Source organism: Macrotis lagotis, chromosome 3 (assembly GCF_037893015.1).
Source record: "Macrotis lagotis isolate mMagLag1 chromosome 3, bilby.v1.9.chrom.fasta, whole genome shotgun sequence".
NCBI classification, from domain to species: Eukaryota; Metazoa; Chordata; class Mammalia; order Peramelemorphia; family Peramelidae; genus Macrotis; species Macrotis lagotis.
The window spans coordinates 174,382,776-174,408,259 of NC_133660.1; the positions used below are offsets into that span (position 1 = coordinate 174,382,776).

Here is a 25,484-nt window from a genome sequence, read left to right on the forward strand (position 1 = left end):
TTACATCAGAAAGCCCAATTAAAAAAATATGCTTGATGTAGGTTTTATATGGAAATTTATCAGAACAAAGTGTTTTAGGTTAATATAATTATTCTATTTTTTCATGTAATATTTTAAAAAACAGGAAAAATATCTTTCATTTTTGCCTTTATTCACTGCATATTTTATTTTGATATTTATCCTAATAAGTTTGTTTATTTTAAAATTTCTCCCCATGTAACCTCACTTTGAAGATTAGGGCACATAAAAGGCTACATATCATATATGTTTAAAGTTATTTCCAGGTTGAAGGGCACCAGTAACTGGGGTGGGGGAGGATCAGGATAGATATCCTGAAAGAGATGAATCTGAAGAATTTGAAATTCTCTTCATTGACATTGAGAGAGGAATGATTTCAGGCCTGGGAGAAGTATGTATAGAAGTCAGAAGCCAGAATATGGAATGTCCTTAGAGGCTAGACCAACTTTTGTTGAATCATAGAACTCATCAATGAGAGTGATGTTCAATTAATCCAGGAAAGGGAGGAAGCCAGACAGTGAAAGGTTTTAAATGTCAGAGTTGTGCATTTCTTTCCAGAAGCAAAGAGAACTTCTAAGGTGAGGAGTGACATGGTCGGAGCAGGTCATTGGTGACTGAGGGCAGGTTGGATTGAAAAGGGGAGAGCTACACTTGGAGGCAGGAGAACTAATGAGGCTATTGCAATAGTTCAAGTGAGTGATTATGAAGACTTGATGATGGTAACTGTGTGGCTAGAGAGGAATGAACAGCTTTAAATACAGATATAAATATTGTAGAGTTTGAATCCATAAGAACTGGTGACTGATTGAAGATCAGGAAAAGGAACTATGGAAGATTGCTTTGAGATTGTGAAACTTTGATTGGAAACATAGTGGATTTCTCCACATTAATAGGATAGTTAAGAAGAAGGGAGATTTGAGGAGGACAGATGGGTTTGATTTATTAAAGCTCATCAGATCGATCAACAAATGCTCATTAAGTGCCAATCATTTGTCAGTCACTAACTATTGTTAGGTATTTGAGATAAAAAGACCAAAATGAAACTGTCCCTGCCCTCAAGGAGCTTATATTCTCTAAGAATGCCTCTGCAACCTCTGTAAAATGTCCAAATAAGCAGGGGTAATGTAGAACTGGGGTTCCATAGAAAGAATGGGGCTTGATATCTAGCTCTGGGAATCTGCACTGATATGATAACTGAACCCATGGGAGATGGGTTCATTAAGAGAGGGCATGAGGGGAAAGGAAAGAAGAGGGCCCAGGAAGGAACTCTGGGGATGATGTCATAGTCTAATCTTGCTCTCTGGGCCATCTTACTCATTGTCTAGGCAAGCCACACCTGCTAAATTATTTCACTACTGCTCTAACTTAACAGCCTCTAGGCTTAATCATTTTTCATTTTATGGCTTGTTGACTGAACCACCCTGTTTTTATTGAAGCTTCCCCAGGGCATCAAGCATTCTAGCTATTGTCTCAACCTGGCCCACAGTAATCATCTTTTTTTTTTTTCTAGTCTAGTCTTCTTTCCCCTGTATATTGTGATTTCTTTGTATTTGCTTTCATTTATCCAATTATTCGCTTTTTATTGAGCTAGAAATAGATTTACAGATGGTCCTTAAATCTGTAGATTATCTGTACCCTTTGTTTTTCAGAAAACCCTGCTAAGTCTTCCCACCTTGAGACCCATTTTAATGCTTTTTAAACCTTTCCTTGGGGAGGTAATAAAATGTGGAAGAAAACTCACAGGATTTGGACTCAAAAGCCATGTGGCTGTGTGAAAGCCTTATAAAGTCTCTGAGGCTCAGCTTCATCTCTAAAACAAAAATAATGATGCTTCCACCTCACTGAATTGTTGCAGGAATTATGTGACTTTCTATCTATAAGGTATCCTATAAATTGTAAGGCAGGCTCTTATTAATGAGAGATGTATTAGAATAGAGGCAAAGTCAGGGACTGAATCAGTCAGAATGTTAGTTTGGATGACAACATTCTACAATTATATTAAAATGGAAAGCCTTTGCATTATTTGTGGATATCAGACATTTCATTTCCCCAGGAAGAGAGAAGTGACTTTAGCAAAACTCTGAAAGACTTGAGTATCTTGAACCTCTCCTGCTCTCCTATCAGTGGTTCATACCTTAGTGTGAATTTAATTAAGGTTTTGTGTTTTTCAGGTACTTTTATATTGTTAACTTTAATTATGGAACAAAGACTTTCATTAACAGAATTTCAGGCTTAGCTGCCTGTACCTTCTGAAGGTTGTTTAGAGTTGACTATCAGAGGTAGTTCTAGGTATATTTCTTGGACTCCTTTCACACACTTAAGTCAAAACATAATCATAATTACATAGGATGGAAAAAGGATTTAGTATTGAAAGGGATCTTAACTAGAAATCTTTCAGTCTAATTACCTCCTTTAAAAAAAACAAACATGGAAACAGGAAGCCCAGAGAAGTTGTAAACTTTTTTTAAGGTCACCAGTAATTGTCCCAATTTGAGCTTTTTTATATATTGGGAAATGTCAGCTAGATGGTTCAGTGGATAGAGTGCCAGGAGATCATCTTCCTGAGATCAGACACTACTGAGACTACTGGACAAGTCACTTAACCTTATTTGCCTCAATGGCCTCATTTGTAAAATGAGCTGGAGAAGGAAATGGTAGATTGTGGTGGCTGGAATTGAACCCACAATATCTCCAAGCTTATACATGTTTTAACTGTGTTATTGATAACCAAAGTCAAGCTCCAAGAAACATCCTATGATGGCCTGGCTGTGACTTGAGCCTAGCCAGTGTTTTGGACTATAAGGTCAGTGCTTTGTCCACTATTTCACAATGCTTATAGTTTACTTTATCGTGTAATCTGAGAAGACAAATTTACAGAAGGCATCTGACTCCTATTTGACCAAGCCTTGTTTTGAGATGGTAGTGGAAGGTTTTAATGCCTGTGCATTAATAGGGAGAAGGGGAGGTGTGGAAGGGTCATGGGCAATTCAAAAACTGCAGATGCCACCCTCCCCAGTTTCTACCCTATGTCCAAATGCTAGAATCAGCATTGCACTAGGACGTTATGCTACTAATGAGTGATTTCCTTCTGATTCAGTTTTAAAAAAAACCATAACTGCTAATGGGAAATAGTCTCCAGATGAAAAGAACAAAAAAGATTTTTTTAAAAAAGATGGAATAGGTGAATGATACGTAGGGGTATATAATATAATCTAAAGAGGATAATCTAAATTCATTCTGTATATTATTTTCATGAATGAGCCTTCCCCCCCCTCTTTTCAAGTAGAAATTATTTAATGGATTTAAATTCAATATGTATAATAACCCTCTGGTTAATATCCCTCCTCTTTGGATTATAATTTTTTTGAGAGCCAGATTTATGCTTTTTTTTTCTTAAAAAAATCTTTGTTAGGTCAATGACTTGCCTATAGCTTGCATTTAATAAATGGCAAATGAAAGTGAACCAGTGTTTGGTCTTTTTTCAGTTTCCTAAAGGATCTAGAGCGGCCACCAAGTTGAGAAAAGAAAAATATATATAATCTGAAGGTCCATGATGGGAATCCCTTAATTACAAGATTCTCTCAGCTTTTGCCACTCTGTGGTTAGAGAGGTTTCTAGCTTAGAACAGGGGTGGTTAACCTCTGGTTCATGGCTTCTTAAGGCATTCACCAGGAGATGACTATCCATTTATGCTTATAGTGGTGACCATTCATAGAAACTAAAGGCTTGAGCAATACCTTGAGATTGGAGATCATATTGATGATTCTTGGAAAACCAAATTAGAAGCTCTTGAGAGTAGAAACCATTTGTGATTGTGTGACTATCCCCATTGCCTGCACAGAGGAAGCACCAAACAAATGCTTATTGAGTTATTGAATTAAATCAGACTACAGTAACAAAAGGATATGGGAGTATCTAAGAGTCATTCAGAAATCAACAATACTGTAACCCCCCCCACCCCCACAATGGCTCTGGTTATTAAAACCATATCCTGGAAATAAACTTCCTCTTGGCAAGGACTGTTCTTTGTTTGACACATTTCATTTGTTTTCCTGTGCCAAGTACATTTTTGCAATGCTACAAATTAGAATAAAAGCAGATTTTTGGTGGAAACTGGGTAGAACAATATTTTATTTTGCATTTGATGTATATGGAAGCTAGTCTTTGTTAGAGCAGAAAGAATAGAGTGCATCGAAGGATTTCTTCAGCTCCTCAAGATAATGCTCAAGTACCAAGAAACTGGGATTTAATGGATAACTTTTTTTTTAACTAGCCTTGTGCTTTCACTGTAATAGGGAGTTCCCAGTAAGAAAACCCCCTTTTACTAATATAGATCAGCACTTTACCAGCTACCATCAATTCAAGTTGCTAGAGGTATTTCAAGGTTAAATGATTTATCCAGAATCACATAACCAGTATATGTCAGAAGCTGCTCTTGAATCCAAGGTCAGTTCTATCTCCACTGAGTGTGAAATGCTTCATCTCTAATGAATGATTATTTACTTGTCATATGAAGATCTCTAACTCCATTGCTACAGGATGCATAGAATGATGGGTGCTTTGGTCCAAGGAAGCAAATTGTTATTATTCCTATTAACCAGAGATGGAATCATTTGATAGTAGCAAATTATGTTATTAATTCCCTAAAGTGAAAATTTACCTGAAGTCTAAATAGGAATCCTGTATAGTATCACTGTACAGCTAATAGGAGCATGAAGTTTCAATTTAATTGTACTTAGAAAAAAATTGATTGACTTATACATTAAAAAAGTTACTGATTATGTTGTATAGTGGAAAGATTAAACAATCAATCAGGAAACATTTATTCTGAGCCAGACAATCAACAATTTTGCCCTCAAGGATCTTATAATCTGGGGGGAAGAGAAAGACACATAAAAGAATGTAGGAAAGGGGAGGTAGAGTGGTTATGTTTCCTGGAGTTGAGACTAGGCAGAGAAGCAAAGTGAAAGTGATCTAATTGAAAATACAGTTTCTGTCCTTTATGAAGGAAGGCAATGGGAGAATTTTGTTACTCCATCCTCTACCATCTACCCCCACCCCAGTGAGAGGAAAGAGGAGGCTGAGGAGGATAGTGTCAGTCAAGACTTGAGTAGATGGCATGGAGTTGAGTTTGTGGAGTTGAAACCAAGCTGGGCAGCAGATGGAGTGAAGAATATTCCTTTTTTAAAAATTAATTTATTTTGAATTTTACAATTGTCCCCCAATCTTGCTTCCTTCTCCCCACCCTCCACAGAAGGTAGTCTGTTAGTTTATTCATTGTTTCCATGGTATGCAGTGATCAAAGTTGATTGTGATCCTTAGGGAAGAAAAATAAAGTATAAGAGAGAGCAAAATTACAAATAATATAATGGTTTTTTTAAATTAAAGGTAATAGTCTTTGGTCTTTGTTCAAACTCCACAATTCTTTCTCAGGATACAGATGGTATTCTCCTACCCAGATACACCAAAATTGTGCCTGATTGTTACACTGATAGAATGAGCAAGTCCATTAAGTTTGATCATCACCCCCATTTGACTGTTAGGGTATACAATGTTCTTCTGGTTCTGCTCATCTCACTTAGCTTCAGTTCATGCAAGTTCTTCCAGGCTTCCCTGAATTCCCATCTCTCCTGGTTTCTAATAGAACAATAGTATTCCATCACATGCATAAGCCATTCCCCAATTGATGGGCATTCACTCAATTTCCAATTCTTTGCCACCACAAACAGGGCTACTATGAATATTTTTGTACAAGTGATGTTTTTACCCTGTTTCATATTCTCTTCTGGGTATAGACTCAGTAGTGGTGTTGCTGAATCAAAGGGTATGCACATTTTTGTTGCCCTTTGGGCATCATTCTAAATTGCTTTCCATAAAGGTTGGATGAGTTCACTGCTCCACCAACAATGTATTAGTGTCCCACATTTCCTACACCCCTCCCAACATTGATCACTGTTCTTTCTGGTGATATTGGCCAGTGTGAGAGGTATGAGATGGTACCTCAGAGATGCTTTAATTTGCATTTTTCTAATAAGTAGTGATTTAGAGAAGTTTTTCATGTGACTGTGGATTGCTTTGATTTCCTCATCTGTAAATCACCTTTGCATATCCTTTGATCATTTGTCAATTGGGGAATGGTGTGTTTTTTTTAAAAAATTTGACTCAGTTCTCTATATTTTAGAAATGAGTCCTTTGTGAGAAATGCTAGTTGTAAAAATTGTTTCCCAATTTACATTTCTTTTGTTCATGGTTACAGTGGTTTTGTCTGTGCAAAAGCTTTCTAATTTAATGTAATCAAAACTATATAGTTTATTTTTAATGATGTTCTCCATCTCTTCCTTGGTCATAAACTGCTTCCCTTTCCATAAATCTGACAGGTAAACTATTCCTTGATCTCCTAGTTTGCTTATAAGATTGTTTTTTTATGTCTGGATCCTGTATCCATTTTGATCTTATCTTGGTATAGGGTGTGAGGTATTGTCTAATCCAAGTTTCTGTCATGCTACCTTTCAATTTTCCCAACAGTTTTTATTGAAGAGAGAGTTTTTATCCCCATAGCTGGACTATTTGTGTTTATCAAAAAGCAGATTACTATAATTTTTTTCCTCTATTGCACCCAGTCTATTCCATTGGTCCACCACTCTATTTTTTAGCCAGTACCAGACAGTTTTGATGACTGATGCTTTATAATATACTTTTAGATCTGGTAGGGCTGTCACCTTCTTTTGCACTTTTTTCCCCATTAAATCCCTGGAGATTCTCGACTTTTTATTTCTCCATATGAATTTACTTATAATTTTTTCTAACTCATTAAAATAACTTTTTGGAATTTTGATTAGTAGTGCACTAAAGAAGTAGTTTATTTTAGTAGAATTGTCATTTTTATTATATTTTCTCGACCTATCCATGAGCAGTTGATATTTTTCCAGTTATTTAAATCTGATTTTATTTGTGTGAGAAGTATTTTGTAATTGTTTTTAAAAAGTTTCTGAGTCTGTCTTGGCAGGTAGACTCCCAAGTATTTTATATTGTCTGAAGTTACTTTGAATAGGATTTCTCTTTCTAGCTCTTTTTTTTAAGGTTTTTGTGAGGCAAGCAGGGTTAAGTGGCTTGCCCAAGGCCACACAGCTAGGTAATTATTTAATGTCTGAGACCGGATTTGAACCCAGGTACTCCTGACTCCAGGGCCAGTGTTTTATCCACTACGCCACCTAGCCGCCCCCTCTTTCTAGCTCTTTCAAGAATATTCTTTAACATTTTTTTTAATCTAATTTCTGAAGGTCACATGTTTTGATGTGCTCCAATTGGTGCAATTTCTACTTGGACTCCCCTTCCTTTTTTTTTAAACTTTAATTACAGATTGCCAAACTCTTGAATAGAAAAGTTAGACTGAAGAAAAGTATTGTCTTTCTAATTTGGTCAGGGTTCATTCTCCGGTATAGCCTTTATTTGTAATACCTCTTTTAGATATGAAATATATGGCATATAAATCACAAATAAGGATAATCAATTTTTGTACTCTCTTTTGCACAGTAATACTCTTTGACACAAGTATAGTCTTTGAGAGAGAGAGAGAGAGAGAGAGAGAGTGCATGTGTGTGTGTGTGTGTGTGTGTGTGTGTATGAGAGAGACAGAGAGATAGACAGAGAAAGAGAGGTGGGGGGGAGAGTTAGAGAAATTCATGATCCTTGGGACAATTCATTGCTAAACTAGGCAAATCCCCTCAAAATAGAAATATGAACTCGATAATCATTAGAACCTATAGGACTTGCTGTTCTGTAGAACCCAAGATCATCTCCATCTTGTGATGAGTTATTAGAAGAGAACTGATCTGGAGGAAAAAATTTGCTATCTTTTTTGATCAGTCAACATTGATTAATACATTGTACTAGGCCCTGGGAATATGAAGACAAAAGTTAAATTATTCTTTTTTTTTATCAAGGAGCTTATATTCTAATAGGTTCTTAGTAAATACATGTTTATTGATTTTGATTTAGTCCAGTTTCTGCAGAATAAGAGTATCTGATGCTTAATCAGAGAAGAGATAAGTGGGATATGGTACAATGGAATTATAATGGAAAATCAGTTATTGAACTATGCTAAGCAAGAGAATACTTGTTCTAAAGGAGCTCAGATTTTAATACAAAGGGGAAAATGTATATATATATATGTATATATATACACATATATATATATACATATATATGTGTGTATAGCTGCAGGGCAGATCATCTTTGACCTTTTGGAAAGCAGTTATGGGACTAAGGATCGAAGTAGAATGAGGATTCTGGGTTACCTCAGAGAGGAATAAGGAATGGAAATGGTAGTCAGTAGTCTCCAGATCCATAGGTGCCTTATGGGGATTGGGCAGTGGAGACTCTGGGAGAAAGGCTCTCTGAGACCTAGCCCTGTTGGCCTCAGGTTCCCAGATTGTTCATAGGCACCTGCAGGTCCTTGTTCAGGTTGAGGAGATGGTCCCTGCCTCTCCAAAGTGGCAACTTATGGTGATCTCTGAAAGCCTGTGACAGGGAGGGGAAAGTTCCAAGAAAGGAGAAAATGGAAGGTACTTGGTGAATCAGTAATTCTTTGTTCTACTTCTGGTTCTATTACTTGAGTGGTCATTTATTTGACTTTGGACAAATTTAATCTTTTTAGGTTACATTTGCCTCATCTATCACATGAAATGGTTTGACTAAATAATGCCTTATATTCCTTCCAGCTTTAAAGTGCTATGAGGTACAACTTTAAAAAAAAACATTTCATGGACTTCCTGTATTTTTACATAATAAGAGTCAGAGAATGAAATAGGCACTGCAGGTTAAAGAAATATAATTATAGCATTTGCTCTTGTCATAGTTTGTCTTCCTATGTGTGGATGGCCATGTGGACTTCATTTCAGTCATCTAAGAACTACTCTAATAGTTCATATTTTATTCAGTATGTAATAACAATTCAGAAATTATTTAATAGCTAAACCAGAATCTATTGAATAAGCTACTGGAAGAATTTGTAGAAATATTGCTTTTTAAATTCTTTCTCAGACAATAAAAACAATTCTTTAAAAATCCAAAAGCAATATGAGACATACAGACTGAAACAGTAGTTTGATTGAGTGGCTGGGTTTGGAGCACCTTCTGCATCCTGTTCCCAATTGGCAATAATTCTTAATGGACCAGATCTCACAAGGTTCAACTTCTCCCTGGGTAAAAATTAAGAATTTGTGAAGGAGCATTTACTTTGTGAGGCCACCTTTTAGTGATTAAAATCACCCTGGTGACCTGATAGTACACCTCCCAAAGTGCTTACTTTACTATCAGGGAGTGTCTTGACATCTGGACCAACACTCCTTTTGCTGTTAGTGAGCAATTTCCACAATCAGCCCCAAACTGGGGAGGGGTGCACCATCAGGTTCTAGACTTGAATTGAAAAACTTCAGCAGCTTATAATGAGTTACAAAGATGACCACTTATTTGGCTTCTTTAGTTTATGTAGCAAAAAAGAAGATATCCAGCCAGTCAGATTATTTCTGCTGGCTAATGTACTCCAGTTTAGAGAAGTGAGACTAGAATCCTTATGCTTTTTAAAAAATAAACTGATTGTGGTCTTCAGGATTGTTAGTCATTTGGGTCACTTCTACTTTAATCATTTCCTCCTTGCTACTCATTTGACATTCTGAATAAAGGACATCTTGGTCTTTTCTTAGTCTGTAATTTTCTAATTTCCAGTGTCCATAAGGAGGAAGACTGGAAGCTGGGGGTTGGGGTTAGGGACAGGCTAAATGCCATATTTACCCATTTTCACATGCTCATGCATACACAGTCTATTGACTTGCTGACAGTGAGGGTGAATAGCCAAGCTTTTTGAATTTTTCTTTAAGGGATTTTTAAAAATAAACATTATGGAGGCATTCATTTTGACTTGATAAAAGAAAACTTGGTTTTGGTTTCCTAAAATTAAAAAAAGTCTGTTTTTCAAACTTTAAAAAAATGCATGTGTTCAGGAAATGCTTCTAATGTAATTGATATTCCCCTTGTTAAAACTGTGTTATTATTGGATGCTTTCCAGCATGTGTTCTTTTCCTTATTTTTAAGAAAGTATTCCACTCTCTGCCAGAATATACACAAATATAATCCATTCAAACCCAGAGCAAGGACTTAAAATAAAAACAACCTTAACTGCAGTTTTTCATCATACACAATATAAAATGTACAATTGCCTTTTCTTGAAAATTACGGTCTGCCTGTGAATGAAAATAGAAACTAAAACGTGAAGCAATTTTTTAGAAATAAGAATTTGAGTTTAATTCCTTTATTATTTAAGTAAAATAAGTATGTTTAAATGGTTTGATGGAGATAGATGAACTCATGGAGATAGATTAAGTTTTATCAATAAAATAGAATTTTAGAACTAAAAATGACTTTTGAGGTCATATGGACCAGATTTATAGTCAAAAAACACAGGTTCAAAACTGACTGCCTCTTAGTACTCATGTAATCTTAAGGGAGCTATCTGACATTCCATGTTTTCCTCTGTAACACAAGAGAGAGTTGGATTAAAGGGTCTTTGAGGTCCTTTCCAAAAAACTAAATCTCATTTCTTTAGGATCCTCTGTGATTGAGCCTGACTTCATTTTAAAGATTCAAAAATAGGGTGGTACTGCAACTAATCAATCAGCCATTTATCCAAAGTTAACCCAGCTTGCCTAAGATCAAGACACGTCTTCTGACACACTCCTATTTCATTGCTTTCTTCTGAACCCTGTTTAAGTCGAAATACTTTTGAAGTCATAATCATTGAAGAGTGACTTATTAGTAAGAAGTAATTTTTTTTTCTCTTTGCTCCAATTCCTTAGAAATTATGTTACAGTTGCAATCAGCACAGCAGTTTTAAATCGCTGGTTCTCAAACCTTTTTTTGTATAATGGACTCTTATGACAGTTGAATAAAGCCTTATCCTACCATAGTTTGTTGACTATCTGACTAGTTGACAGAAATGCTAAATTTCAAGTTAATGAAAAGAAAGGTGCAATTTTTTTTTAATCTAACCTCACAAATCTCTTGAAAACTCTCCATAAACTCCCTTGGATCCCAGGTTAAAAACTGCTCTAAATCATTGGTAGCTTTAAAGTCCTTTCTCATTTTAATCATATATCAATCAACACTACTACTCTTATCAAGAGCAATGCAGTAGGACCTAATACAAAAATGCCCTGGAGTTTTGGAAGTTGCTGTGGACCTTATTCAACTGTATGGTCTTGGGCAAAGCCTACATTTCATTGTCCTCATCTTTAATATGAAAGTTTGGACTCAATAATCTCAAAATCACCTCCATATTTAAAGTTTATGGTCCTATTAAGAGGGGTGATTACCAGAACATACATAAAGATATTTTTAAAAAAGATTTAGGTTTTATTGATGCTTCTTTTTGTTTCTGTGCACAAGTCACTTAACCCCATTGCCTTGCAAAAACAAAAAAAAGAGAAGTGTTTTGTTTTCTCTAATATAGATACATTGCAGCAAAAATAGTTGGAACTTCCATTACTTTTATAGTGACAAACAAAACCAGTGAAGCTGTTAGTTTTAGATATTTTTGAAACAATTTCCAGTTATATCTTTTGACCATGTTTCAAATAATTAAGAACTTGTCAATTAAGAACAAGTATTTTTTAAATATGTGCTCAGCATTGTTAATACAAATACCAGTAGAAAGAAAGTCTGATCTAGAGAAATTTATGGTCTTAGAAGACAGTTCAAGAAAGTACAAAGTGGGTGGCCATGGTGGGGGGAGGGGGTTTGGGAGTGAAACCTGGAGATGAGCCATCCAACCAGAGAGAGAGGCTAAAGGGGCATTGGGTACTTTTGGAGGGCAAATTCCAGGACTGGAATGAGGCTTCAAGATGAAGAACTAGGGCAGAGGAGAAGAAGGTTGTAAAACAGCAGGTTGGTCTTTAAATTACAACAGTTTTGGCCATTTATTCCATTTAGAGGTTCAGGCTTCAAAATTCCCAATAATTATTTCAGAAAATCCTTCTGTCAGTGTTAATTTGACTATGACTCTATGATTTTGGATTCACCATTCAGACTTCTTAAGCCCATGAAAGTCAGCCCATACAACCATGAAAGTGGTTATGATGGCACATTTTGGCATTTGGACAGTAATAAAAAGAGCCAGATGCCGAGGACCTTCAAAGGATGACAAGGTTTTAATTAACTTTGGCATTCTTTTTTTTTTCCCAACAAAGATGTTCAAATTAAAGACAAAACAAAGAACAACTCCAGTCCCCAAAAGGAAAGAATAATTAGATAATTCATAAATCTACATTCTGTTTGAACTTTCTACTGGGAAAGATAATCATTTGGTAGCTTCAGTGAAATTTTGTATGTGGATATACATATATATATATATATCTCAGTGGATCAATATGAACCAAACTTAAATTTCTTTTAGTTAATTCAAACATATTATCACTTACAAATTAATGACTTAATGACTTACTATGGCAAAGTTCTCCATAACCAGGATCCAGACTAGGTTTTTTTAGCTACTTTCACCTTCTTTTCCTCATGGGTGATCTGTGGCTGGAGGGTCTCTTCTCCATTCCAGTCCATCCTCCATTCGACTTCCACTCAATTACAAAGTTATTTTCCTAAAACTCAGGTGTGACTATATTACTCCTCTGCTAAAAAAACCAAACCAAAACAAAAAACTTCACCTACTCCCTGTCACTTCCAGGATTAAATCTAAAATCATTGCTTGGCATTCAAATATCACCTCAGTCACTTGCCACTTACTAGCTGTGTGACTTTAGGTAATTCTGATTGTCTCACATCTAGGGTCATCTCCAGTAATCTTGATTCATATCTGACCACTGGATCAAGGTGGTTCTGGTGGTTAATTATACCTCCTAAAACACTCCCTCTCCTTTTATCCAGGATCACTGGACTTCTTGATTATCCTTGTACTAGATGATATCTCTTGGCTCTGGACCTTCTCACTGCTTGTCCACTAAACCTGGAATGTTCTCTCTTCATCTTCACTGCCTGGCTTTCTTGGACTCTTTCAAGTCCCAGCTAAAATCCTATCTTCTACTGAAAGACTTTCCCAATCTAGATTCCAGTGCCTGCCTTCTCTTGATTATTTCCTAATTATCCTGACTATAACTTGCTTGTACATATTAAATTGTGAGCTCCTTGAGGTCACTTACCTGGAACTTAATAGATGTCGAATAAATGCTTACTGATTGATTGCCTTCATATACTCCATATTTGGCTAGTCTATTCAGTTTCCTAAATTTATCCTGTGCTTTTTCCCAAACCATTTCCACATTCTTGGAATGTTCTTTACCTTTTCTTCTCTTATTCTGCCTATTAAAATGCTTCCCATTCTTTAAGATGCAGCTCAGGGACTGCCTCTTTCATGATATTTTTCCTTTATCTTTCCTTGCTGGAAATAATTATTCTCTTGGAGGATACCTCAGAACATTCTGTACTTTAATATACACTTAACGTTCTAATTTATTTAATACCATTTCTATACTAGCAATAAAATAATATAATAGTATAGCCCTTTTACTTTGCTGAAACATTTTCCTTACAACCTTGAGAAAAAGATAATATAATTTTTATTTTTCCACCATTTTATAGAAGAGTAACCGAGACTCTGAAAGGTTAAAGCATTGTACTCTGCATACAGGAGCAATTAATAATTGCTTATTGGACAGTCAGTAACATCTTGAGGGCAGAAATCAAGTTTTTATCATTTTTTCTCAGAAGCCTTTGTATTATGCTTTTTCCTAGTAGACAAGTAATAACTGTTGAACTGAATTGAAGGTAATAAGCAAAAAGTTATTATAAACCTAATTAGTGCCTGCCCAAAGATATTAAGCTGAATAAGAACAAAAAAACACATCATCTGAGAGACAATCTGGTCCAACCCATACTTGAATCATAGTCACCTACCTTAAAAATCATGAGAGGGAACCCAGTGCTTTTGAAATAGCCATTTATTTCGCTTTTAGATGGCTCTGATTTTTAGGAAGTTTTCCTTTACATCTGTTCTAAATTTATTTCCTTGTAATTTCCACCACTGAACCTAGTTCTGTCATTTAAGACTTAGCAAAATCAAATCTAATGCTCCTTCCATTTTATGGTTCTTTAGATACTTGAAATTTTTCATGCTTTTCCTTTCTTCTACTTCCCAAGTTCTTTATAGGCTCAATATGCTCCATTTCTTAACTGGATTCTCCCTCAGATGACATATGACATGGTTTCAAGGCCCACTGCCATCTCATTTATCTTTCTCTGTAACCCTTCCTACTTATCAATGTTCTACCTCAAAGTGTTTTAGATGGTGGTGCGGATAGAGCACCATCTCTGTAGTCAAAAGGACCTGAGTTCAAATTCAGCATCAGGCACTTATTACTTATTTAGCTATGTGACTTGCACAAGTCACTTAATCCCATTGCCTTGCAAAAACAAAAAAAAAAAAGAGAAAAGTGTTTTGTTTTCTCTAATATAGATACATTGCAGCAAAAATAGTTGGAACTTCCATTACAGATCTTATTCTGTGTGTCTCATTATGGAAGGAAGATAAAGCTTAGCAACATCAGTTAAACAGCATTTGTTGTTCATTCATCTTTCAGCCATGTTTCATTTCATGACTCCATTCCATTAGGGCTTTTCTTGGCAAAAAATTTAGGGGTAATTTGCCATTTCCTTCTCTGGTTCATTTTTACAGATGAGGAAACTGAGACAAACAGGTCATTGTGCTAAGAGATTTACAAATATTATCTCATTGATCCTCACAATGATCCTGGGAGGTAGGGACTATTAATCATCTATATTTTTCAGTTGAAGAAACTAAGATAGAAGCACACAGCTAGAAATGCCTTAAGGTCTGATTTGAACTCAGATCTTCTTGATTCCTGACCCAGTACCCTACAAATTGCACTATCTGCAGTGTCTTGAGGAAGTAGTTTTTCCTTGGTTTTGATGGAATGTAAGCCCTGGCAGTTTCTAACAAGTTTCAAGTGCTGGTCTACTAACAGACCATGTCTGTCATCAGATAACTACAGCCAAGTTCTGAGATACTCATCACTTGAAGGCTGGCCACCAAGTAAAGAATTTTTTGGCCACAGCAATTTCTGAAGACTGTCTTCCAAGACACAGAGAGTTTATGATCTTTACTGGAGGCAAAATACCTATACATATAAAATCTCAGATCCTTAAAATCTTGAAGTAATAGCTAGAGCAGAATTCCTGGAGGTCCTTTTTACAAAGGATTTTCCCCCCTCCCTTTTATAGCATATGCACCTCCAGATGGCAAAGGGCTATTACTACTATCATTGTCAGTCCTCTCATAAAATGTGGTCACAGCATCATGAGATGTGGACTTTTTTGCATAAACAGGCTTACAATTGATACCATTGTTACTCATGCTATTCTCCACTCCACAGTGGGAGAAAGATGAAGTTGTTCAGGGGCTTGGAGACATTTCAAGTTGAGCAGGCACAGTGACCCCCTTTCACTTAGGGATGGCTGGTTTGTCACAGTCATCTCTTTTTTGCTTTAAAGCATCGGAATTTCTCTTCTTTCCTGCTGTTTACATCTTTTCTGGTGAAATTGTGTGACTCTGGTTGGGATTCTGACTAGGTGATACTGTCCTGAGGACAGATGAGCAGGGGAGGTTGACAGAGAGACAATCAGAAAGAACAGGAACCACCAAACTCTGGGGCAAGCACCTGTTTGGGGACTCTCTTTTGAAACTAAATGAAAGGGAAATGTTAGTTTCAGCAATAAGAGAAGAAAAAGAAATCAAAGGAATTAGAAAAGGGAAAGAAGAGACAAAATTCTCACTCTTTGCAGACCACATGATGGTATACCTAGAGAATCCCCCCAAAATCATCTAAAAACTACTAGAAATAATTAGCAATTTTATCAAGGTCACAGGATATAAAATAAACTCTCATAAATCCTCAACATTTCTATATATGATTAGCAAGATGCAGCAAAAAGAGCTTAAAAGAGAAATCCCATTCAAAGTAACTTCAGACAATATAAAATACTTGGGAATCTACTTGCCAAGGCAGACTCAGAAACTTTTTGAAAACCATTATAAAACACTTCTCACACATATAAAATCAGATTTAAATAACTGGGCAAATATCAACTGCTCATGGACAGGCTGAGCAAATATAATAAAAATGGCAATTCTACCAAAATTAAACTACTTGTTTAGCATACTACCAGTCAAATTTCCAAAAAATTGCTTTAATGGGTTAGAAAAAATTGTAAGTAAATTCATATGGAGAAATAAAAAGTCAAGAATCTCCAGGGATTTAATGGGGGGGGGGGAAGTGCAAAAGGTGACAGCCCTACCAGATCTAAAATTATATTATAAAACATCAGTCATCAAAACTATCTGGTATTGGCTAAGAAATAGAGTGGTGGATCAGTGGAATAGACTAGGTACAGGGAATGATTATAATAATCTGCTGTTTGGTAAACCCAAAGAAGTCCAGCTATTGGGATAAAAACTCTCTCTTCATAAAAACTGTTGGGAAAATTGGAATTTAGTATGGCAGAAACTTGGATTAGACAATACCAAGATAAGATCAAAATGGATACAGAATCTAGACATAAAAAACAATCTTATAAACAAACTAGGAGATCAAGGAATAGTTTACCTGTCAGATTTATGGAAAGGGAAGTGGTTTATGACCAAGGAAGAGATGGAGAATATCATTAAAATAAACTAGATAATTTTGATTACATTAAATTAAAAAGCTTTTGCACAGACTAAAACACTGTAACCAAGATAAAAAAGAAATGTAGTAATTTGGGAAACAATTTTTACAACTAGTATTTCTGACAAAGGACTCATTTCTAAAATATATAGAGAATTGAGTCAAATTTTTTAAAAAACAAGCCATTCCCCGACTGACAAATGGTTAAAGGATATGCAAAGGCAATTTACAGAGGAAGAAATCATGGGGGCAGCTAGGTGGTACAGTGGATAGAGCACCGGCCCTTGAGTCAGCCCATTTGCCTTGAAAAAACCTAAAAAAAAAAATGAAAAGGGATCCATAGTCTTATGAAAATTGCTCTAAATCACTACTTATTTTTTTTAGTTTTTTTTTTGCAAGGCAGTGGGGTTAATTGGCTTGCTGAAAGCCACACAGCTAGGTAATTATTAAGTGTCTGAGACTGGATTTGAACCCAGGTACTCCTGACTCCAGGGCTGGTACTCTATCCATTGTGCCACTTAGCTGCCCCCCTCTAAATCACTACTTATTAGAGAAATGCAAATTAAAGCATCTCTGAGGTACCATCTCATACCTCTCAGACCGGCCAATATCACCAGAAAGGATAGTGAACAATGTTGGAAGGGATGTGGGAAATCTGGGACACCAATACATTATTGGTGGAGCTGTGAATTCATCCAACCTTTCTGGAAAGCAATTTGGAATTATACCCAAAAGGCAAAAAAAAAAATATGCATGCCCTTTGATTCAGCAATACCACTACTGGATCTATACTCTGACGAGATTATGAAAAAAGATAAAAACATCACTTGTACAAAAATATTCATAGTAGCCCTGTTTGTGGTGGCAAAGAATTGGAAATTGAGTGAATGTCCATCAATTGGGGAATGGCTTAATAAACTGTGGTATATATATGTGATGGAACACTATTGTTCTATTAGAAACCAGGAAGGATGGGAATTGTGGAAAGTCTGGAGGAATTTGCATGAACTGATTCTGAGTGAGATGAGCAGAACCAGAAGAACATTGTACACCCTAACTGCAACATGGGGGTGATGATCAACCTTAATGGACTTGCTCATACCAACAGGGCAGCAATCAGACACAATTTTGGGGTATCTGGTGTCAGAGAATGCCATCTGTATCCTGTGAAAGAATTGTGGAGTTTGAATAAAGACCAAAGACTATTACATTTATTTTTTTAAAAAGTTATCTTATTATGTAATTTTGCTTTATCTCATACCTTATATTTCTTCCTTAAGGATTTGATTTCTCTCTCATCACATTGAACTTAGATCAATGCATACCACGAAAACAATGTAAAAACTAGCTGACTACTACCTTCTGTGGGAATGGGGGGAGAGAAGCAAAATTAGGGCAAAATTATAAAATTCAAAATAAATATAATGTTTCTAAAAAAATAAAAAGAAACTAAATGAAAGGGGCAGCTAGGTGGCAAGTAGATAGGTACCATCCCTAGAGTCAGGAGGACTTGAGTTCAAATGTGGCCTCAGATACTTAATAATTACCTAGCTTTGTGACCTTGGACAAGTCACTTTACCATTGCCTTGTAAAAAAAAAACTAAAAAATAAATGATTGCAGCTACCAAAAAGGGAAGCCTAGGATACCTTTGGTGTGATGGGCTTTCCATTCAAGAATTCAAGATGCTCAATGCTGAGCTTCTACAAGGTAAGCCTTGTGGCTGAGGAGTCAAGTGCTTTTGGAAGACAAAACAAGCCTTGTGATCGGGCTGTCCTTTCTAGTTGTCTCCAAATAGGTTTTATGGACAGAGAAGAAAAACAACCCTGGGGGTAATGAGGGTGTTAACATAAGTCCAAATAAAGTCCCTGCAGGAGACTTAATGGTAACCAGAGTTCAGTTCCACAGGTATTTATTTGCTGAGCTAATCTGTGTAGCAGGAGGGAATGGGAGGGCTGAATTCTAGTTCTAGTTCTTAAACCCCTCACATTTCATCTCACTTCTTTCTGTAGTCAAAGAGTAGACTAGATCTCTAAGGTTTTTTCCCTAGCTCTCAAATGCCATAATTTTTATTGTGTTTGATGCCTAGGCATTGTCAGAAAGTAAAGAATTTTGGGGAGTCTAACTGGAAAGACAAATTAAGTAGTTGTTTATTTGTCTTTCAATCATGTGCAGTTCTTCATGTTCCCATTGGGGTTTTCTTGACGAAAATGTTGGAATAGTTTTCCATTTCCTTCTCTGGCTCATTTTACAAATGAGGAAACTCAGGTAAGCTGGGGTGGATGACTTGCCCAGGGTCATACATAAGTGTCTGACATTGGATTTGAACTCAGGAAGATGAATCTTCCTATACTCTGTGCATTCTGCCACCTCGCCTTAATTATCAGTATCAGATAATAAATGATTAAGTACTAAAATGAATATAGAGAAAGGAAAAAAAAGATACAGAATTGCAAGAAGACAAGACACCTGAAAACTTCTTCCTAAACCTCTCTTCAACACTGGGGGTTGTTATTCCTTGTTGGGGATTAGATACCTTGTCCAGGTAAAGTACAGGGCTTCTGTTAGATTGAATAGATTTGAACTCTTAGCATCTAGAACTTCTTTTTAAATTTTTTTTTTTATTTTTTAAGAACTTCTTAATAGATAAGGAGTAAAAAATACAAATACAAAATACAAAAACATTTTTTTTTATTGTTAGAAAGGAGGAAGGTCCTGAACCTGTTATTTCATTGTTATAGGGAACTCTCCGATAAGGAAGCTTACTGAGGTGAACCTCTTCTCTCCAACTCAGTCTTAGAGCTTAAATGACTTATTCTAGATCACATAATTAGTACATGTCAGAGACAGAACTGGGCCTGGAGTCAGGAAGATCTGAGTTAAAATTTAATCTCTGTTAGCTGTATAACTGTGGTCAAGTCACATCATCTCTGTCTAGCTCAATTTCCCTAACTAAAAATGGAGATTAATAATAACACCTACTTCCCCAGGGTGGTTGTAAGGCTCAAATGAGATCTAAAGTGCTTAGCATGATGCCTTTATGCAGGTACTTAACAAATCCTTCCTTCCCTCCCTCCTTTTCTTCCTGAGGTCATGAATAGGTTTGGGAATTGTGGGGGAACCTTATTGGGGGAAAATGACATCTTATTTTCTCTAATCTTTAAATGGAGTTTAGTATTTCTTTTAGTCATTTAAGAAACAATCTATGAAGAGATCCATTGTCTTCATCACACTGCAAAAAAATTGAGACTCAAAGGAATCAAATGATTTATATAAAATCACCTAGCAAGTAAAGGTTGGATCAAGCCAGCCTGTGAGAGATGGATGGTCTTAATACCAGACGTTTGCCGTGTCCATTCTTCGGTGCTAATAGTAAGCTTGACATGGTTATATCTGGGTCTATTTTGAGATATCAAAACCCTGAGAGCTTTGTGAACTTAGTGTCTGAAAATAACATCATTTATTTCATTTAGTTTGTTCTAAATGGTCTTACAATATGCAGTGTATAGTTTATTAAATGAAGGCTTCAAGCTAGTTAGTCCCTATTGTGCACTGATGGCTTTAATAAAATGTGAAAATGAGAATGGCTGCCCATTAGCCTTTTTTATTGTTGTTTTAATTTTTGGGTAGCTAGCTTCAGCCTTCTGTGTCAAGAACAACCTTTTGAAGGATCAGAGAATGTACTTGTTTTACCTCTGTATTTTCCTTGGTATCTCTAGGACTCACCATGGTGCATAGAACATGCTAAAGGAATCATTATAATAAAAAAACTAACTGTAGAGATATTCTTTGTCTGACTTATAAAATTCAGTTACCTAAAAAACCATACTTGCTGATATAATGGAATCATATGCAGACATTTACCAGAAAATGGATGAGTCTGTAGCACCCTCCCATATTTACGCTGCTCTTCCTTTTCTTCTCTTTTGATCTTTGTCCTCATCCCTGCCTTTTGCTCTCCTTACTGTTCTCTTTGTCCTCTTTCCCCCTTGTGCTGTCTCCTACTCTGATGCTCTTTCTCTCTCAATGTATATATGAGGTTTTCTGGAATAGTAGAAACAGTACTGCCCCCTTGTTCTGGAAGAACTTTGTAGTCAAATCCTTGCCATTGACATGTACTGACTCAATGACATGTCTCAATGGTTGTAGACCTCTCTGTAAGACTTTCTAAGATTTTCTTTTTCTTTTTCTCTTTTTTTTTTGCAAGCCAATAGAATTAAGTGACTTAACCAAGGTCACACAGCTAGGTAATTAAGTGTCTGAGGCTGAATTTGAACTCAGAACATCCTGACTCCAGGATCAGTGTTCTATCCACTGCATTGCCCATCTGACCCAACTTTGGAAGATTTTGATCTGCATTGCTGGAGGGAGTTCCTTATATCAATGCACTTAATGAGGGCCAGTCTCATGTCCTTTCCTCCCTTCTCCCCCTCACTGTTTAAACCCTTACTATATACAAAGCACTGTCTTAATTACTGGAAATCTAAGCCAAAAAAAGAAATAATTCTTGCTTTTAGAGTACTTATATTTTACTGGACGGCACATTCTTTAGGAAAACTAAAGCACAGAACATGCCCTCTGGTATCTAAACAAGCTGAAAACTGACAAGTCTCAGCAAAATCTTGCTGATGAGTAGATGAGAACCCAGGACTGTCCAATACCCCGCAATGCCACTGTATAGTAGAGGTTTCTTCCTCTCCCTATTCACATCTCCCTGCCACCCAACTTTTTTTTGCAAGGCAATGGAGATAAGTGAGTTGCTTAAGGTCACATAGCTAGGTAATTATTATTAAGCATCTGAGGCCGTGTTTGAACTCAGGTTCACCTGACTCTAGGGCTGATGCACTATCCACTGCTGTGCCACCTGGCTGCCCACCTGCCACCAAGCTTTGACAGAGGGCCAACTTCAGTTGATGCATGCAACATATATATATATATATATATATATATATATATATATATATGTATCCTACCATATTCACCATTTCTTAGCTCCAAGTCTCATGAAAAATTTTTGATGATCATTGTTCTATATTTTTTCATGGAGTCCTTTGAAGTTGTGACATATATTTTCATATATGAGATGCTATCTGAATTTTATTTTGTATTTGAAACACATGGAACAAGTTGATTTTCAGCCCGCGTTCCTGTGGGTGATGATCCTCGCTTGCCATGTCCAAAGAATTCAGAACAAACTCTTTGCCAAAGCATTCTTGTGGTTTTTCCATGGGGCAGATCTGTGTGTTCATGAATTTTTCATTGTAGCTGCTGTTTTCCATGGCTAATTAAAACATCTGGCTTAAATTTTCTGGGAACATAGAATTCTCTTCAATAGTGTAAGTAATGACCTCAGCCCCTTCCTCAAGAATAGGCCAGAATATAGGCTTTCTGGATACTTTTTTTTTGCAGGCAGTTGCTGTTATTTCTTATTCACTTACATTTTATTGAAAATAATTTTTGATTGCTGAACCACATTTATGTATTCCATGTATATATTTTCCTGTTGTCCTTACTGTCCTTACTTATGAATTTATGTGATTGATTCTAGCCTTTCATCCTCAGGTCAGAGCTATGGGCGAGCTGCTTCTATTTGAAGGCCAGCGTGCTGTGGTTGGACCTGCCTAGCTGCGGAACAGAAAGAAAGGCTGAATGGGAAGTTCATAGGAGAAAGCTACTGAGAAAGTATGTGAGTGAAGGAGACCTAAATAACGAGCAGTTCTATATATCTAGACAAAATAGATTGTTCTAAGTATAGAAAAGTTAATTTTTTCATAACTGCTAAGAGATTCTTTTCCCCTTCCCATCTCCTCACCCTCTCCCTCCCTCCCTCCCTCCATCCCTCCCTCCCTCCCTTCCTTCCTTCCTTCATTCCTTGCACTTGTACAAACTGCAATATACTTCCTCTGAGTTCAATTCTCATAATAGACTACATTCTAATATGATGTCTAGTGGGGGGGGGATAAGTTTCCATAATAGCCAAAGACAGCATTCTTGTCTTTGCCTAGGAAAAAATCCAATAATTCAGCTCATAAATTTCAACCAAAGCTGAAATGCCACTAGAACTTTTCTTTGTCTTGTTTTTACATTGTGAAGGGAGGCAAGAATAAGAGGCAAGAGTGCCCATGGAGGCAGGAGAGAGATGTCCCTGACACTGTTGAGTGATACTTGACCCTGCTTCCTTAGGTTTGCTTAGGAAGATTTTTTTTCCCCCCTTCTTGTTCTATCAAAAACAGTGTTGACATTTTCAGGGAGAATTGTTTTTTCCTGGAGCATTTGAGATAGGCAGAAGAAAGACTCTATAGTCACAGAAGTGTGAGCCCACAAATGTAGCACTGCCTTGGACTGGGGGAAAGAATCATTTGAGGAACCAACTTTACAAGGCTACCTCCTGTAGCAGTGACTGGACCTGCAATGGTGCTGTGATTATTCTTATAGCTGTGGCTGCTGATCCTGCTAAGGATTTTGTAATTTTGCAGCTTCCATGGTTTTCTCAGGCAAAGGACAGGTCTTGGTTCCTTAACATGGTGTGGAAAGGTCATCTGAGTTTACACAGCTGAACTTCACACATGGCTAGCCTCACCTTCAGTTCACAGCCTCTGGTTTTTTTAGACACTTTTCAACTGTGGGATCAGGGCTTTTAAGTTTAATAAGCCTGTGTTAGCTTTTGTTTCCTCTTACTGCCTGGTAGTCGTAATTATGGGATGTTTAAAGTGATAGAAATGATCAGTACATTGGAATAACCTAGTTTTTTGGTATTTGGAGGTTTAAGGCTCATCAGGGAAGTAGCACAACTGACTATGAAGTTATCATTGGCTTGGGAATATAGAGTCGTCCCCCCCCCCCCACAAAAAAAAGTCATTTATGCAAAGAGGGAAACAAAGTGGCTTCCACTCTGAAGGGCAGGTTCTGAATGTCCTTCTCTAAGGCTTTTCAATAAATTCTTATTTGACTAGAATAAATGGTTATGATATTTCATGAACATGACAGAGTAGATAACTTTAGAAACTTTTTTAAAATAGTGGTTTATTTTTATGTCTTGTTATCATTATTAATTGATGCCTTTTATTTTTACAACTTAGTTGTTTGAGGATATTACCCCATTATATACATACATGCAATTGAGCTTTCTCTTGTAACAAACAAAGCAGTGAAGCAAAAGCAGTGATAAAGTTAATATGTCTGGTGTAAACAGCATTCAAACCTGGTGGGCCCCATCTCTCTGCTAAGCGGGGGGGGGGGGGGGGGGGGGGGGGAGGGGAGGTGTGTTTAATGTAGAAAAAAAATGTTCAAGGTTCATTCTTTTTTTTTTTTTTTTTTTGCAAGGCAAATGGGGTTAAGTGGCTTGCCCAAGGCCACACAGCTAGGTAATTATTAAGTGTCTGAGGCTGGATTTGAACTCAGGTACTCCTGATTCCAGGGCTGGTGCTCTCAAGGTTCATTCTAGACTTACCTACTTAATCTTATGATGATTCTAAAATTTATATTTTTAGAAATGATGTTGCAAAGCATGATTATTCTTAAGGTTCCAAGACAACTTTTTATTTTGGAGCTTTTTTCCTTTTCTTCTTTTTTATATTTTATTTTTCCAATTACATGTAAAGACAGTTTTTCAACGTTCATTTTTTTGAGAGATTTTGAGTTTCACATTTTTCTGCCTCCCTCCCTCTTCCCCATGACAGCAAATAATCTGATATAGGTTATATATACCTATACCTATATCATTTATATCTATGTCTATATCTATGTCTATGTCTATGTATATGTATACACACACACACACAAAATCATGTTTATCATACTATACCACTAGACTGTCCCCTCCTATGTACTTAATTTTGAGCATGCCATCTCTTAGACATTTGGGTGGATTTTGTCTTTATCTGTCACTAGTACATAGTAGGGACTTCATTAACATTGTTTCTTGGACTGAATTGAATCCAATTGTTTAAATCTTTATAAAGACATAGGATGAGCAGGACTTACTACCTCTTCAGAGACTCAAACTTGTAGCATTTCAATTCTGAAAATGTTTCACAAATGTTGGAAAGGGGTAAGGTAATGTTTGCCAAAAGATTGACTTAAAGAGTGTTTCTGTAGCAGCAGCAGATAAATTATAATCCCTTCAGTTGACAAGAATTTACATTTTGGTGCAGTTATGTAGTACAGTGGATGGAGCACCGGCCCCGGAGTCAGGAAGACCTGAATTCAAATATGGCCTCAGACACTTGTCACTTACATTTGATCTTGTCCAAGTCACATAACCCTGATTGCCTTGTATCCAGGTCCATCTCTAGTTGTTCTGATCCATATCTAGTCACTGGACCTAGATGGCCCTAGAGGAGAAAGTGAGGCTGGTGACTTAGCACAGCACCCCCTCAATCAAATCCAGTTCATGTACTTGTCATGGCATCACCTCCCTGATGTCATGGTTGTCTTAGAGAACAAAGGACAAGAACCAATCATTTTCCGTATTAGTCATGTTGTGTAAAAAGGGTCAGAACAAATGGAAAATAATGATAAGAAAGAAAAAAATGAGACAAAAGTTAAAAAATGAAAATAGTATGCTTTGGTCTGCATTCAGACTCTATAATTTTTTCCTCTGACTAAGGATGGCATTTTCCATCACAAGTCTTGTAGAATTGTCCTTGGTCACTGAAGTACTGAGAGGAGCGAAATCATAGTTGATCATCACACAATGCTGTTGCTAATGAGTACAATGTGTT

General features: G+C 36.6%; 1 protein-coding gene across 11 annotated transcripts in view; it reads left to right on the top strand.

Moving 5' to 3' along the window:
• The window catches only part of APBB2 (amyloid beta precursor protein binding family B member 2), a 419,679-nt gene that overhangs the window by 53,869 nt on the left and 340,326 nt on the right, over positions 1-25,484 (top strand). For 10 of the 11 annotated variants that reach the window (XM_074229546.1, XM_074229545.1, XM_074229552.1 and 7 more), the window contains one exon: positions 22,324-22,443. The gene's annotated coding sequence lies outside the window, so the exon portion shown is untranslated. Of the gene's footprint in view, positions 1-22,323; positions 22,448-25,484 lie in introns of all 11 variants that reach the window. The other variant, XM_074229547.1, reaches the window with a different exon arrangement.